Source organism: Phoca vitulina, unplaced genomic scaffold, assembly GCF_004348235.1.
Source record: "Phoca vitulina isolate PV1807 unplaced genomic scaffold, GSC_HSeal_1.0 scaffold18, whole genome shotgun sequence".
NCBI lineage: Eukaryota > Metazoa > Chordata > Mammalia > Carnivora > Phocidae > Phoca > Phoca vitulina.
In genome coordinates, this window is record NW_022589721.1 from 8,095,219 (window position 1) to 8,111,026 (window position 15,808).

Consider the following 15,808-nt stretch of genomic DNA (forward strand, 5'->3'; position numbering starts at 1 on the left):
GGGGGAGAGGGGACATATTTTCAAGCCAGTGATAGGCAACAATCAGCCTATAAGAGCATTCTAAATCTCTCCTTAGCCAGCCTGGACTACTACAGAAAGAAGCATGAAGACTATCACCCCAGCTTCTGCTTTTCTAATCAAGGCTGATTTTTTTCTGTTGTCTTCTCTGAACCTAATATTGCTTAATATTTGATATTATTTGGGCAATTCTAAGGCCTCCCATTTAGCTTGTCCAGTTAAAATCTGGAGAAGGTTGTACTTGCCCACCATTTACGTATAAGCTGGTACTGGTAAGACCACCCACACGTGCATCCCATCTATTCCACTTAAACATTCAAGTAAAGGTGATACCAAAACTGAGTATCTCTTACATTGTTATTTTCCTATCTGCAAATTTCCCAAGGCCTTGCCTAACTCCCAAGCTTTACTTTCAGCCCTTCATGCTGCCTAGGGATATTACACTACACTGTGAAATGACATTCCATAATCTCATAAATTTTGTTCATTTTTCTTAGGACCTTCAACTTTCACCATAGCATGTAGCCTCAGACACCCTACTACTGGTGGTTGGACAAACACATGTAATGACTTTGTTTTCAACTGCCTTAGCGGCTAAAACAATCTTTTTTTTTTTTTAAAGATTTTATTTATTTATTTGAAAGAGAGAGAATGAGAGAGAGCACATGAGAGGGGGGAGGGTCAGAGGGAGAAGCAGACTCCCTGCTGAGCAGGGAGCCCGATGAGGGACTCCAGGATCATGACCCGAGCCGAAGGCAGTCGCCCAACCAACTGAGCCACCCAGGCGCCCCAGCGGCTGAAACAATCTTAGTAGCCTGTGTCAGGCTGTTTTGTGTCTCTTCCCTATGGACTTGATTGGATTTATAGTTACCCAACCTGGGACAAAGGAAGTGAATTTGACAGGGTTCCTGAGGAGAGGTTGCTGCTGTCACTGAAGCAGGCTTCCTTTGTCCCAGCCAGTGCACTACTTAACTTTTCATAGGGATCCTATAAATTAACTTCATCTTTTAATAGCCACTTAAATAATTGTACCTGATTCCCTGTTTCTTTACTTATCTTTCTCTCTTTTCATTCCTCTGGCTTTTTGCTTTCTTCTGGAGACTCTGGAGTTTTATTTCAGTAAAACCTATGCTAGAGTAAATCTGTCATGGCATTTCATCAACTCTCCTGCCTTCTCAATAGGAGAATTATATGTGGAGCACATGATGGAAGGCATGTCTTATTCTGAATATCTGCCATAGTTTGGGTCTGAGGCATATTTTATGAAGAAACTGGTTTCTGGGATGCTGTTGCCATTGATATTTCTATGGTTCTGTGGAGGTATTCCATTTCACAGACTGTGAGAGTAATTCAAGTTTCCTTTCTTTACATAGAATTTTCTCTCTCCAATCCTCACTAAATAGGCATGGCTATTACTCTATTGGTAGTTGAAAAACACCAACCACCACAGAATGCTGTGGACTAATATTCATAGAAGACATTTCTTTTCATTCTTCAGTGTCCAGAAATAAATTAATTGCCTTAAGTCAACTGACCTAGAAATACAGGAAAGTAGGAATTCCCTAGGCATCTTTACCAAAAGATTTTTCAGCAAAATGACTGACCTCTTTTACACTACAGTCTCTGCTTTCCAGAATTATCTGCCCATCACATTTGTCCCTGAGTGATTCATTTATGAACCAGCAATTAAATAGAAGAACATCAGGATGAAGCACAGTGTTTTCCCACATCTACAACATGGCTTTTGGTTTAGAATTTGGATCTATTTTCATTTAAAACACCTGAAAAGAGCCAGTTGTTTAATTAGCTGTTATTTCCCTCTCCTCTAGGAGGTTTCAGTTTCACAAAAGGAAGTTTTAAGATGTAATCAAATAATTTTACCAGCTGATTGCCTCCTCATTTTGCTTTAGATCATTTCAGCCATTCTCTAGTGGAGAAATCCATGTCATTCATATTCCATTGGTAAGATATAACACTGGTTATTTGTTACAAAGCATTTTGTCAGTAAAGCTGTGGGTAAAACCATGAGTTAAAACAACAACAACAACAACAAAACAGCCTCTTAGGCATCACCTTCTCAGAACTTCACATTCTCTCCCCTATTACTATATTCTTCAAAACCTAAAACTTCTAAGTGGCAACATAGCTATGGTTGCAAGTTTGAGCTGGTCACCAATTGATACCAATGATATCATAGCACATTTACTTAGTGTTGTAGAAAGATAGAAGGCACAAGATATAGTAAGTATGATATCATTACCTTAATATGTTGGGAGCCCAGATATCAGTCATTAAAACAAAACAAAACAAAACAGAACAAAACCAAAAAATTTTAAAAAGTTCTTTATTTACACAAGACACTAAGATGGCCACAAATGTGTATTGATCACCTTGACACAGAAATTCCCCATTCTCGGGCGCCTGGGTGGCTCAGTTGGTTAAGCGACTGCCTTCAGCTCAGGTCATGAGCCTGGAGTCCCGGGATCGAGTCCCGCATCGGGCTCCCTGCTCGGCAGGGAGTCTGCTTCTCCCTCTGACCCTCCCGCCTCTCATGCTTTCTCTCTCTCAAATAAATAAATAAAATCTTTAAAAAAAAAAAAAAAAGAAATTCCCCGTTCTCAATGTCCTGACAATCTTTTATATTGTACTATCATACAGGGCAAATGTCTATAAGTTAACTCTCAGCTTCCTCAACAGAGGTACAGTGCCCAATTCCATCCCCTTCACTCCCATAGTGGAAGATCTTAAACTCTTTTGTTTTCAAGGAAACTGTAATGTGGAGAGACAGAGCCTGAGTGCATTCCAAAGCAGGTCTGTGTCAGCCCAAGCATGATGTAAATCCTTCACTGTTCAGTTCCTTCTTTGATTATTATTATTTTTTCTCAATTGCTAATGGTAGTTAAAATAGCACTGTATGACATCAAGGTGATTGTATAAATCAAATGCTGAAATTGTGAGAAAACAGCTATAAGGTAACCATTCATATTATACGAATATGTTATATATCTTGTTTAAAATTTTCATTAAATTTTAACAAATATTAAAATAAGCTTAATATCTTAAAATATATTCTCAATGAACCAAGGATCTTTTGACTTTAGTTTAAGAATCACCATTCAAGGGGTATCTGGCTGGCTCAGTTGTAAGAACATGAGACTCTTGACCTCAGGGTTGTGAGTTCAAGCCCTATGTTGGGTGTAGAGATCACTTAAAAATAAAATTTAAAAAAAGAATCACTATTCAATAAGAAACAATCCGAAGCAAATTCTACTCTATTTTTATCTAAATTGCTCTCTCTCTATAATTGAGAAGGGAATATACATTATAAAAATAATTAAGATTCATTACTCATATTTCATTACATTAGAAATTATCTCTATTTCATCTTTTCATGTTAATCAAATAAGCAATAATCAATCATTCTCAATTCTATCTATACTGCTTGCATTATATCACTTTGTTTTATTATATATACATACATGTGTATGTGTGTGAGTATACTATGAGCAGAAGGCTGGCTTTGCAATTCTATGGGTATGAGTATAGTGCCAAGTGAATAAGATAAACAACATTTGATTGGAATTTAATTAATAACAACTACTGAAATTATAATAGAATTTTTGTGACTTTGAGATTAAAAAGAAAAAAAAAGAAATAGTCCCTCTTAAAACTAGTTAGAAATGTTTTGACATAAGTTAATAGAATCAATGTGCTTAACTTTAAAAAATCCCTATTTTACATAATTATAATTCTGTTCATCATTCCGGAATAGCATAGAAATTTTGTTAAAATTAAAGTGATAATTGCGTATTTTAGAGAGTTGTCAACTTCTGTCTAGAAAAATAATATTAGAGTACAATTAAATAAAATAACGAAGAAAACTTACATTTTACTGAGATACAGTGGGAGGAGGAAACTTTTAGATACAATTTAAGAAGGTAAGTAATTTTATATTATACTTGCAGGGAAGACTAGATTTTGGGTTCAGTGAATTTTCTTAGGAAACAGTCTAAGTGCAAGAGACAAACACACATACAAACAAAAAGGTACCTCCCTCAACACAACCATACACACACACACACACACACACACACACACACACAATTGATAATAAGATCAACCTACTTGCTAAGGACTGAATTGTGTCCTCCCCCAAGTGAACATGTTGAAGCCCTAACCCCACATTGTGATGGTATTTGGAGTTGGGACTTTTGGGAGGTAAGTTTATTTAATTTAATTGTATTTATTTATTTATTTATTTATTTAAGATTTTATTTATTTGACGGAGAGAGACACAGCGAGAGAGGGAACACAAGCAGGGGGAGTGGGAGAGGGAGAAGCAGGCCTCCCATGGAGAAGGGAGCCCGATGTGGGGCTCTATCCCAGGACTCTGGGATCATGACCTGAGCTGAAGGCAGACGCTTAATGACTGAGCCACCCAGTTGCCCCTGGAAGGTAAGTTTAAATGAGTTCATGAGAGTGGGACGTTCATGATGAGATCAGTCCCCTTATAAGAAGAGATATCAGAGTTTCTCATCCTTATGTGAGGATACTATCAGAAAACAGCAGCCTACAAAACAGGAAGAGAGTTCTCACCAGAAACTAAACTTTTCAGCACCTTGATCTTGGTCTTCCCAGCCTCCAGAACTGTGAGAAATGAATTTCTGATGTTTATATCACCTAGTTTATGGTATTTTGTTATGGCAGCCTGAGCGGACTAAGATACTATCCAATTACTCTCTCTTGATAATACAGCCTAGGATTACCTATCATGTGAGCTAAGAAAGGAAATTAGTTTTTCACATATAATAGTCTAGTTGAGACATCATCATTAGGTTATTTCTAATCCAGGGTTGTCCTCCAACAAAGTATTTTTGGAAATTTGTATGTGTTTTTGGTCTGGTTTTTCAAAATGCTTTCTCCCCGAATCCTCTGTTTATATTGATAATACCACATTGAGTGAAATGGTATTACCAAATCATTGTTGAAGAAACATAGACACATAGTTTAAGGGATTCACTTATTGCTAATCAATCAGGTAAAATGACTTGCAATCAAGGTATCTGACTTTAGTCCTGTCTACTATTTTATGTTAAATATTTTTGGAAATAATGGTCCAAATTATTCCATTTCAAATTTATTAAGACTAAACATGAAATGTCTTCAGTTAAAATAACCAATTATTAAAATAATATGCTAATAAATTAGCTTGGGATCCCTTTATTTAGTACCCTTATTGTTATGGTCTGAATGTGTCCCTCCAAAAGTCATAACGCCCAAAGATAATGATATTAGGAGGTGGGACTTTTGGGAAGTGATTAAGTAATGGGTACAGAGCCCTCCTTAATGGAACCGGTTTCTTGTAAAAGGAGCTCCAGAAAGATTCTTAGCCTCTTCCTCCATGTGAGGATACAATGAGAAGTCTGCAACTCAGAAGAGGGCTCTCACTCAACCATGCCAGTCCCATGATCTTGACTTCCAGCCTCCAGTCTATGAGAAATACATTTCTGTTGTTGATAAGTTACCCAGCCTGTGGTATTTTCTTATAGTAGTTCAAACTAAAGCATAAATTTGGTACCAAGAGTGGGTGCTGCTAAAAATGTAGAAGTAACTTTGGAACTGGGTAATGGGCAGGGTCGGGAAAAGTTTCATGGTTCATGCTAGGAAACACATTGCCAATGAATGTACCATTGAGGGTGATTTTCATGGAGGTTCAAAAGGAGAAGAGAACTTTAGAGAAAGCCTCAATCTTCTTGGACAATACATAAGTGGTCATAAATAGAAAGTTGGTAGAAATATAGATGGTAAAGGTCATTCTGATGAGGTCTCAGATGGAAACGAGGAACATGTTATTGGAAACTGAAGGAAAGGTGACTTTTTCTGTAAAGTGGCAAAGAGCTTCGCTGAATTGTTTGTATCCTAGTGTTTTGTGGAAGGCTGAAATTGTGAACAATAAAATTGGATATTTGGTTAAAGAAATTACTTAGCAAAGTGTTGAAAAAGCAGCTTGGCCTCTCTTGAATGCTTATAGTAAAATGTGGTAAGAGAGAAATGACTTAAAGACAAAATGAGTAATCAAAAAGTAAATAGAATTTAAATGTTTGGAAAGGTCTTAGCCTACCTATATTGAAGAAAAAGTGAGATGGACTAAGAAACTAAACATACATCCTTCCCATGGACACATGTATACACAAACCAAACATTTGTATTATTTCTACTCATCTTTCAAATATTACCATTATACTTTATTTATTTATTTATACTTTATTATAGTATACTTCTTACAATAGTTTAATTTTAAGTTGATGAAATATCTCTTTCTACCATTAGCTTTTGAATCAATTTTATTCAAATTTGTAAAATCAGTACCTAGCTCCTGTTCTCAAGAAATATAACAAAAGGTATGTCTGTGTTTTTTGTTTGTTTGTTTGTTTGTTGAAGATTTTATTTATTTATTTGACAGAGAGACACAATAAGAGAGGGAACACAAGCAGGGGGAGTGGGAGATGGAGAAGCAGGCTTCCTGCGGAACAGGGAGCCCAATGCAGGGCTCAATCCCAGGACCCTAGGACCATGACCTGAACCAAAGACAGACGCTTAATGACTGAGCCACCCAGGCGCCCTATGTCTGTGTTTTTTATACAAATACATATATATGTATTTGATTATATTAGATTAATGGTGTAACAAATGCTATTTTATTGAGATGCTAAAATCCATATATATTAGTAAATTTATGTTATATCCTCAGGTATTACAATTAATTTCTCATGGAGTTGTATTTGTCCATATCAACAAAAACATTTGATTATTTTTGTGAGATTGAAATATTCTCTTGGAAAGAAACAATGTAAGTGTAAAAAATGGCTGTACCAGAAAATGGTAGATTAATAACTATTAAAGTGATCTACCTCAAAATATTTTAGAAAAGGTAGGAAAGTAAACAGTTCATAATGATATAATGAAGTAATTGATAAATATCCTTAAATTATAAAATATAAATTATCCCTCAACCACAAAATCATATGCAAAGCTCTTCTAAGATATATGAGTCAGGGTATATGAATCAGTGTTGTTTTTTTAAATTTTTTATTTAAATTCAATTTAGTTAACGAATAATGTATTATTAATTTCAGGGGCAGAATTTAGTGATTCATTAGTTGCATATAACACCCAGTGTTCATTACATCAGGTGTCCTCCTTAATGCCCATCACCCGATTACTCCATCCCCCACACCAACCACCCCTCCAGCAGCCCTCAGTTTGTTTCCTATAGTGACGAGTCTCTTATGATTTGCCTCCCTCTCTTTCCCTTCTCCTATGTTCATCTGTTTTGTTTCTTAAATTCCACATATAAGTGAAATCATATGGTATTTGTCTTTCTCTGACTCACTTATTTCGTTTAGCTTAATGCCCTCTAGTTCCATCCATGTTACTGCAAATGACAAGACTTCATTCTTTTTGATGACTGAATAATATTCCATTATATATATATTACTTCTTCTTTATCCATTCATCTGTCGATGGACATCTAGGCTCTTTCCACATTTTGGCTATTGTGGACTTGATGCTATAAATGTTGGGGTGCATATGCCTCTTTGAATCACTATGTTGGTACCCTTTGGATAAATATCTAGTAGTGCAATCGCTGGGTGGTAGGGCAGTTCTATTTTTAACTTTTTCAGGAACCTCCATACTGTTTCCCAGATTGGCTGTAGGTTTGTATTCCCACCAACAGTGTAAGAGGGTTCCCCTTTCTCTGCATCTTCGCCAACATCTGTTGTTTCCTGACTTGTTAATTTTAACCATTCTGAACGAGGTGAGGTGGTATCTCGTTGTGGTTTTGATTTGTATTTCCCTGATGCTGAGCGCTGTTGAGCATTTTTTCATGTGTCTTTTAGCTATTTGTATGCCTTCTTTGGAGAAATGTCTGTTCATGTCTTCTGCCCATTTCTTGGTTGGATTTTTTTGTTTTTTAGGTGTTGAGTTTGATAAGTTCTTTATTGATTTTGGATACTAGCCCTTTATCAGATATGCCATTTGTGAATATCTTCTTCCATTCCATAGGTTGCCTTTTAGTTTTGTTGATCTTTTCCTTTGCTGTGCAAAAGCTTTTTATCCTGATGAAGTCCCAATAGTTCATTTTTGCTTTTGTTTCCCTTGTCTCTAGAGATGTGTCCAGCAAGAAGTTGCTGCAGCCAAGGTCAAAGAGGTTGCTGCCTGTGTGCTCCTCTAGGATTTTGATGGATTATTATCTCACATTTAGGTCCTTCATCCATTTTGAGTTTATTTTTGTGTTTGGTGTAAGAAAGTGGTCCAGTTTCATTCTTCTGTATGTGGTTGCTCAATTTTCCCAACATAATTTGTTGAAGAGACTGTCTTTTTTCCATTGGACATTCTTTCCTGCTTTGTTGAAGATTAGTTGACCATAGAGTTGAGGGTCCATTTCTGGGTTCTCTATTTTGTTTCATGTATCTATGTATCTGTTTTTGTGCCAGTACCATACTGTCTTGATGATTACAGCTTTGTAATACACCTTGAAGTCTGGAATTGTGATGCCTCCAGCTTTGGTTTTCTTTTTCAACATTACTTTGGCTAATCATGGTCGTTTATAGTTCCATACAAATTTTAGAATTGTTTGGTCCAGCTTTGTGAAAAATGCTGATGGTATTTTGATAAGGATTGCATTGAACGTGTAGATTGCTTTGAGTAGTAAAGACTTTTGTTTTTTTTAAAGATTTTATTTATTTATTTGACGGAAAGAGACACAGCGAGAGAGGGAACAGAAGCAGGGGGAGTGGGAGAGGGAGAAGCAGGCTTCTGCTGAGCAGGGAGCCTGATGTGGGGCTCGATCCCAGGACCTTGGGATCAGGACCTGAGCCGAAGGCAGATGCTTAATGACTGAGCCACCCAGGCGCCCCTAGTATAGACTTTTTAACAATATTTGCTCTTCTAATCCATGAGCATGGGATGTTTTTCCATTTCTTTGTGTTTTCCTCAAATTCTTTCATAAGTGTTTATAGTGTTCAAAGTACAGATCTTTTACTTCTTTGATTAGGTTTATTCCTAGGTATCTTAAGGATTTTGGTGCAATTGTAAATGGGATCGATTACTTGATTTCTCTTTCTGCTGTTTCAATTTTAGTGTATAGAAATGCAACTGACTTCTGTGCGTTGATTTTATATCCTGCAACTTTGCTAAATTCCTATATCAGTTCTAGCAATTTTTTGGTCTTGTATAAATTTCAGTATGCTCTTCATATGAGTTTTTTAAAGCTGTGTTCTTTGTTGTTTAAGGAAAAAGAGAGAATACTACTTATCAAACGCCTAAAAATTCAGTATAACAGTATTTCTTTTTTATATAATATGTATCAACATAGCTCTGCAAAATTTCTGATCAAAAGGATGGCTACATTTTTTAAGTTACCAAATAAAAGAATTTGGGGGCCGTGGATCAGGAGCAAAATTATGAAGAAAATGGTAAACATACACTTTTGTCAGCAGATATGAATTGTCAGGAATAAGCAATGATTATAGGATATTGTTACTGCAGTTGGTCCTACTAGCAAAATACCTGACCTCATATTCAGATGTAGATATGTGTTGTCTTCAAAGTCTGTGAATACTTACTCTATCACTCTTCTTAGAGTCAGTTTTATCATTCTCTTTCCATAACTTTCATACATTACATCACAGATAATTGTATCACAAAATAAACTTTTACGTTGGGGGATAAAATCCTTTAGAGTATTGGGGTTTGAGCTAACAAAAACAACAAGAATAACATCCAGACACACCAATTCTGTTTTTTTTTTAACGATTTTATTTATTTATTTGGGGGGGCAGAGGGCCAAGCATACTCCCTGCTGAGGGAGGAGCCCTATGCGGGGCTCCATCCCAGCACCTTGAGATCATGACCTGAGCTGAAGGCAGATGCTTAACTGACTGAGTCTCCCAGGTGCCCCCCTATTTTCTGTTTTAAATACCTATAAATATATCTCCCCTGATCTCACATTATAATTATGCAATTATTTACTTCTAATTATGTTTTAGAGTGAACACATGTCCCTACTATGTTCTTTCTATGATTGGAAAAGTAGAAAGACTTTTGAAAGGAAAGAGGCTCCACATAGTTTTATAGATGGAAGATGACATTTCACATGGCAGAAATTTCTGATACTTCTGAAGAATAGTAAGAAATGAAAATGGAAACTGTTGGCTTTGCTTTACATAAGAGTGCTCATTGCTTTCTTCATGGTATATTTAATTTTATCTTATACTAATTCTTAATATTGCATATCTAGGTTTCCAATAAAATCAGAAGAATGTTTAGTTTGATGTGTAAAATGTCACTACTCAGCTTGAAAGCATGGGACTAGAAAGGCATATGAAATTCTGGCAAAAAGAAAAACTAAACAAAACTAAGCAAAAAGATCAAACTACTCATTTGTCTTTAATGTAGAGAGAAAAGACTCAACATGGCACAAAATTTTGCTTTAAAGAATGACTTTATTCACTCTCTCTCTCACTGATGAATAAATAAGGATGCCTGGGTGGCTCAGTTGGATAAGCGTCTGCCTTCGGCTCAGGTCATGATCCAGGGGTCCTGGGATTGAGTCCCGCATTGGGCTCCCTGCTCAGTGGGGAGCCTGCTTCTCCCTCTGCCTGCCACTCCCCCTGCTTGTATGCACCCTCTCTCTCTCTCTCTCTGGCAAATAAATAAATAAAATCTTAAAAAAATAATAAAATCTTAAAAAAAGAGAAAGATATGTAATGATAAGACCAGTGATTTCTGATATACTTCAGTTGTAGTCACCATACTCATTTAGGTCTTTAGGTTATAAAAATCTAGGTGTTTGGTAATTTTTTTGAACTTTGTATTCTGAATTTTAAATAAAGATAGATAATTTTGGTGGTATTTTGAGTCTCATTTATAAACTGGGAAATGTTCAAGAATTATTTTCTTTTCATAGAATCTAATTCTTTCCTCCTGAGAAACATATTAATAGTATCTGTAAAAGTCCTCCTTTTCTCCCCAGATTTATGTTAAGCATTATTTTTATTCTTCACCTAAGCACCACGGTTGGTTAGATGCCCCTCCTATTTGATCTACCTTTATAATCCTGTAACTCCTTTTGCCTAACTTTATTATGAAAAATTTCACACTGGCCTTTACTGAATTCTTGGCCTGTATCAAACACTCCATGGTAACATTTTTAAAAGACAGGCTGGGCCTTACATTTTTGTTCTTCACTAGTTCAGAGCCAAATGCTTGAAACATGGCCGGTGTTTGATGTTGCTTGCTAACTTAGATGTGTAAATGAACAATAGGTGCCTTAGATAATGTTTTCTGTGATTGCCCTTTCTCAGTTTTTGCTGTAGGGTTATTTTTAAAGGTTTTCCTTGATCCTAAGTAATATGTGTCTAACTTCAAATTATCAATTTGCTTTTCTGTATGGAAAATTATTTTCTTTTTGTCAATTTCTAATTAATCACACCTAAACCCTTTTTAAAGTAATCATTTACTTTATTTCTAATTATTAAATAATTTTTTTTAAATTGAAGTATAGTTGGCATACAATGCTATATTATTTTCAGGTGTACAATATAGTGATTCAGCAATTCTATACATTATTCAATTCTCACTACAATAAGTGTAGCACCATCTGTCAGCATACAACATTATTACAGTATTATTCAGTATATTCCCTATGATGTACTCATCATCTTCTTCAAGTTGATTGAAATCTTGAAGCCATATTTAACTCATCTCAAGCATTATCATTTTTTTTTAACAAACACTCTTAAATTGCCTATCAGATGTATGTTTCTAATGTTCAGGAACTGATCTAAACAATTATACATTTATGCCCTTCTTATTCTAATATTCTTTCAGCTGTTCTCCTTAAGAACTAGGCTCACCTGCTATTTAATATATTATTTGTAATTAAGCCATATCATTTTTCTTCGTATAGGCAATATGTAATACCCCTAAGTTAAGGTGGCAAACTGAGCAAGTACAACATATTCTAATCCTAAATCACATTACATGGACAAAAACATATTTTAGGAATAAATTTGGGAATTCAAATAACTATATTGGCATTGATAGTAATTTTGAAGAATCCCTGAAAGATAGAAGAGATTATATTAAAGATTGGGAGAAAATAAGTTCCAAAACCAATGGAGAAGACTTCCAAAGAGTCCTTTGGAGAAAACAATATGAGCAGTTTGTGAAAGTTGCAAGACCAGAATAAACTAGTATAGAATCCATTGGTGTCATTCATTTGAGGTGTTGTGGTAAATCTGCAAAGATACCCTAAAGGGCAAAACTCTGCAGTCAGAAAAGTCATTATGATCACATAGATGTGCAACCTCTACTCATTATTTATACTAACTTGTTTCAGTAGTGACATTGCTTACTGTCTATGAAGGTCAGAAGCCCTGGTATCAGAGAAGCAGGGTGGCATCCCTAAAAAGATAAAGCACTGGTAAGCCCAACCCACAAAACTTACCATCTTTTCTGCATAATTATTAGAAGGGTGCTATGATCAGTGGATGAATTATCCATAATAAGGAAACAAGGAACTCAATTACTTATGTGTACACATAAGCTAGAATCACCATTGATAAAATGAATAGCAACACAGGGAGAGAAAATTAAAAATAAATAAACAAATAAAATTCTAATATTTAAACAAAGGTAATAGGTCACAGAACAGATTTAAAATAAGCGCAGCTAATAGTATAAGAAGGATAAAAATTGCTTTATTTCTATCAAATATGAGCTGGCTGATTATGAGTGCAAAGTAAAAACAGATATCTAGAAAGATAAAATATGATAACTGAAATCCCAAAGTCAATAGATTTCTTAAAGCCTGAATAGACATAGCTAAATAATGATTTGGTGAGCGGAAAATTGAATGAACGGAATACATGAAACAAGAGAAAAAAATATTTGGGAGACAATAGCAGTTGTAACAATACCTGACAAATGAGAACTGTAACTAGAGAATAAAGACAATGGATGAGGGGAAGGAAAACCCATGTGCTCTTAAAGAAATACTAGAAAAACTATTGTCTGAAATAAATTAATCAAGCCTTTATGAACCGAAGTACAAGAAAGTCATTAAAGTATTAAAATGAAAAAAATGAGTTATTCTATATTCATGGATTGATAAATTTAATATTATCAAGATGTAAATTCTTGCCAAATTGAGTTATGGACACAACACAAACCTGCTTAAAATCTCAGCAAGCTGTTTTGTACATACTGACACAATTATTATAAAGTGTATATGGAAACATAAAAGATATAGAATAGCCAACACAATACCAAATAAGGAAAGCAAATTTGTAGGACCACTCAATTTCAAGACTTACTATAAATCTACCATAATCAAGATGGTATAGTATTGGCAGGAGAATAGACACAAAGATCAATGGAATAAAATAGAGTTCCAAGAAACAGAACCACATGAATTTGATCAATTTATTTTTGACAAAGGCCCAATGGCAATTCAATGGTGAAAGGATAGTCTTTCCAACAAATGTTGCTGGGACAACTGTACATCCATATGTTTAAAAGAAAAAGAACCTAGACACAGATCTTACACCTTTAAAAAAACTAACTCAAGATGGATCACAGGCCTTCATGTAAAATGTAAAACTATAGAATATTTAGAAGAAAACATAGGAGACTTAGGTGACCTCGGGTCCGTTGATGAGTTTTTAGATATGTCACTAAAGCATTATCAATGAAAAAAAAATTGACCTTATTAGAATCCAAACTCTTTGTTCTTTAAAAGATGTGGCTAGGAATATTAAAAGCAAACAGATGATTTAAAAAATTATATAACTTGTACAAGGCCTAACGATAATTGGTGCAACAAGAATTGTAACTCCAATTTGCTTGATTCCAAAGTCTTTGTCTTCTAACTTTATTGTAATAACATATTTAAACAATATGTCAAAATTACTTTTTGGAAATCTGCTCCACAGTAAGTATTCATACACTTTGATTCATTTTAGACTTATATTTCAGTGAAGGAAAATAAAAAAAAAAAGTACTAGGTATTTTAGAAACATATGGATTTGACAGAGTTAATTAGAAGCCTACAAAATAACCTGAAGAACTAGAACAGTAAAAGTCAGGGGATTTGGGTTACATCCTGTGGCTGAATGTAGCTACCCAAATGACAGAAAACCACTGTTCCATACAAGGGTTAGGGATCTGCAAAAAATCTCTGGAAGTGTATAGTCAAAGTTGCCCCACAGTCCTCCTGCACATTGCATATCATCATAACTGCTCCAGATGAAGAGAGGTCTATGCCTCATTTCTGCATTTCAAATCTCAAAAGCATTGGCAAGATATAAATTTCTTCTGGAGCTTTGACAGTAATGTCTATTTGCTACTTGATCTTTATTTGTACTATTCAAATAGCTCAGGTTACTATGGTCAACCTGAAAAAAAAATTACTTGCTTCAAATCCAGTGTTCTCTATCAATATATGCACTATAGCTTAAACTCCAAAAGATCTCATAAAGTCTGAGAGACCTCAGACAGGGATGAATACTATAACTGAACTGGGTCAGTAAGTGGAGACTGTTATAGAGGATAAAGCTTAAACTGAGACAGTTTGCCTTCTAAGGTCAGTGTGGCCACTAGCACTGAAGTGGTCACCTTGACCAAGCTTATGCAGGCAGTAGGTAATGTAGGTCAGGAATCAACTGTGAGTTGGCCTGGCTCTGAAATATCTGTTCCATATTCCTCAAGGAAAATATATGCATTGAAATCCTCAAAGTGCTGTATTGTAAACTGGAACAATGTCTCAAATAATCAAGAAGCAACAGCAAGGAAAAGAATAAATATGGCTGCTTGTGTATCCAGGATTGAATGGCAAGTTCCCAAGGGGTCTAATATTTTTATTAGATCATATTTCAAATGAACCTTTCTTCCTCAATTTTTCAAATTGTGCATAGAAAAATATCTTGATATAAAGCCTGATCATGCCTCATCAAATTCCATTATGTATTTAATTAAGATATAAATTAGACAACTCTGAAATTGAATGAGAAATTAACCCACTAGTTTATTGCTAATAGCCAAAATTATTAGGACACCCTCCACTTTCCTTCATCACACAGCACTTGGTAAATTAATTTTCAGTTACTGTTTAAAGTATTCTTCCCTATTATTTATCAGAACTCTTCTCATGTATCTTCTAAGAACCATTTAGAAATGGCTCGTTTAACCTTTGCAAAACATAAGAGTGTAATTTCAAATGCAGCATTTTACTCTTTCTGCAACTGAGTTCATTTGACTACCTTCGTATTTCAGCTTCATGGGCTCTTCCTTATTTAAATGGTTATCTTAACAATAAAAGATTGATGTAGATTTATGATATTGGTCACGAATTATTTCCCTGCCAATAGTTTTCCATTTAGGTTGAAGTATTAATGTTATCATTAAATTCAATTTATGTTTTTAAAATAACAAATAGTTTTCTCTAAAGAATTATAACATCACATTAGTAGAAATTAATATTAGATTAAATGTAAAACTTTTTTTACATTGGGAAAAACTAAAAGATTTTTCATAAAAGCAAAATTATAGAAATTAAAAACTATAACATAAAGATAGAAATGTTCATATTGCATTGCAAGATTGAACTACAAAATACAGAAAATCATGTAGAACTGCTTTTTGTTTTTAGCACATGTATATAAATTTAGAATATAAATATAAATTTAGATCTAAATATAAATTAATCTAAATATAAATTTAGAAT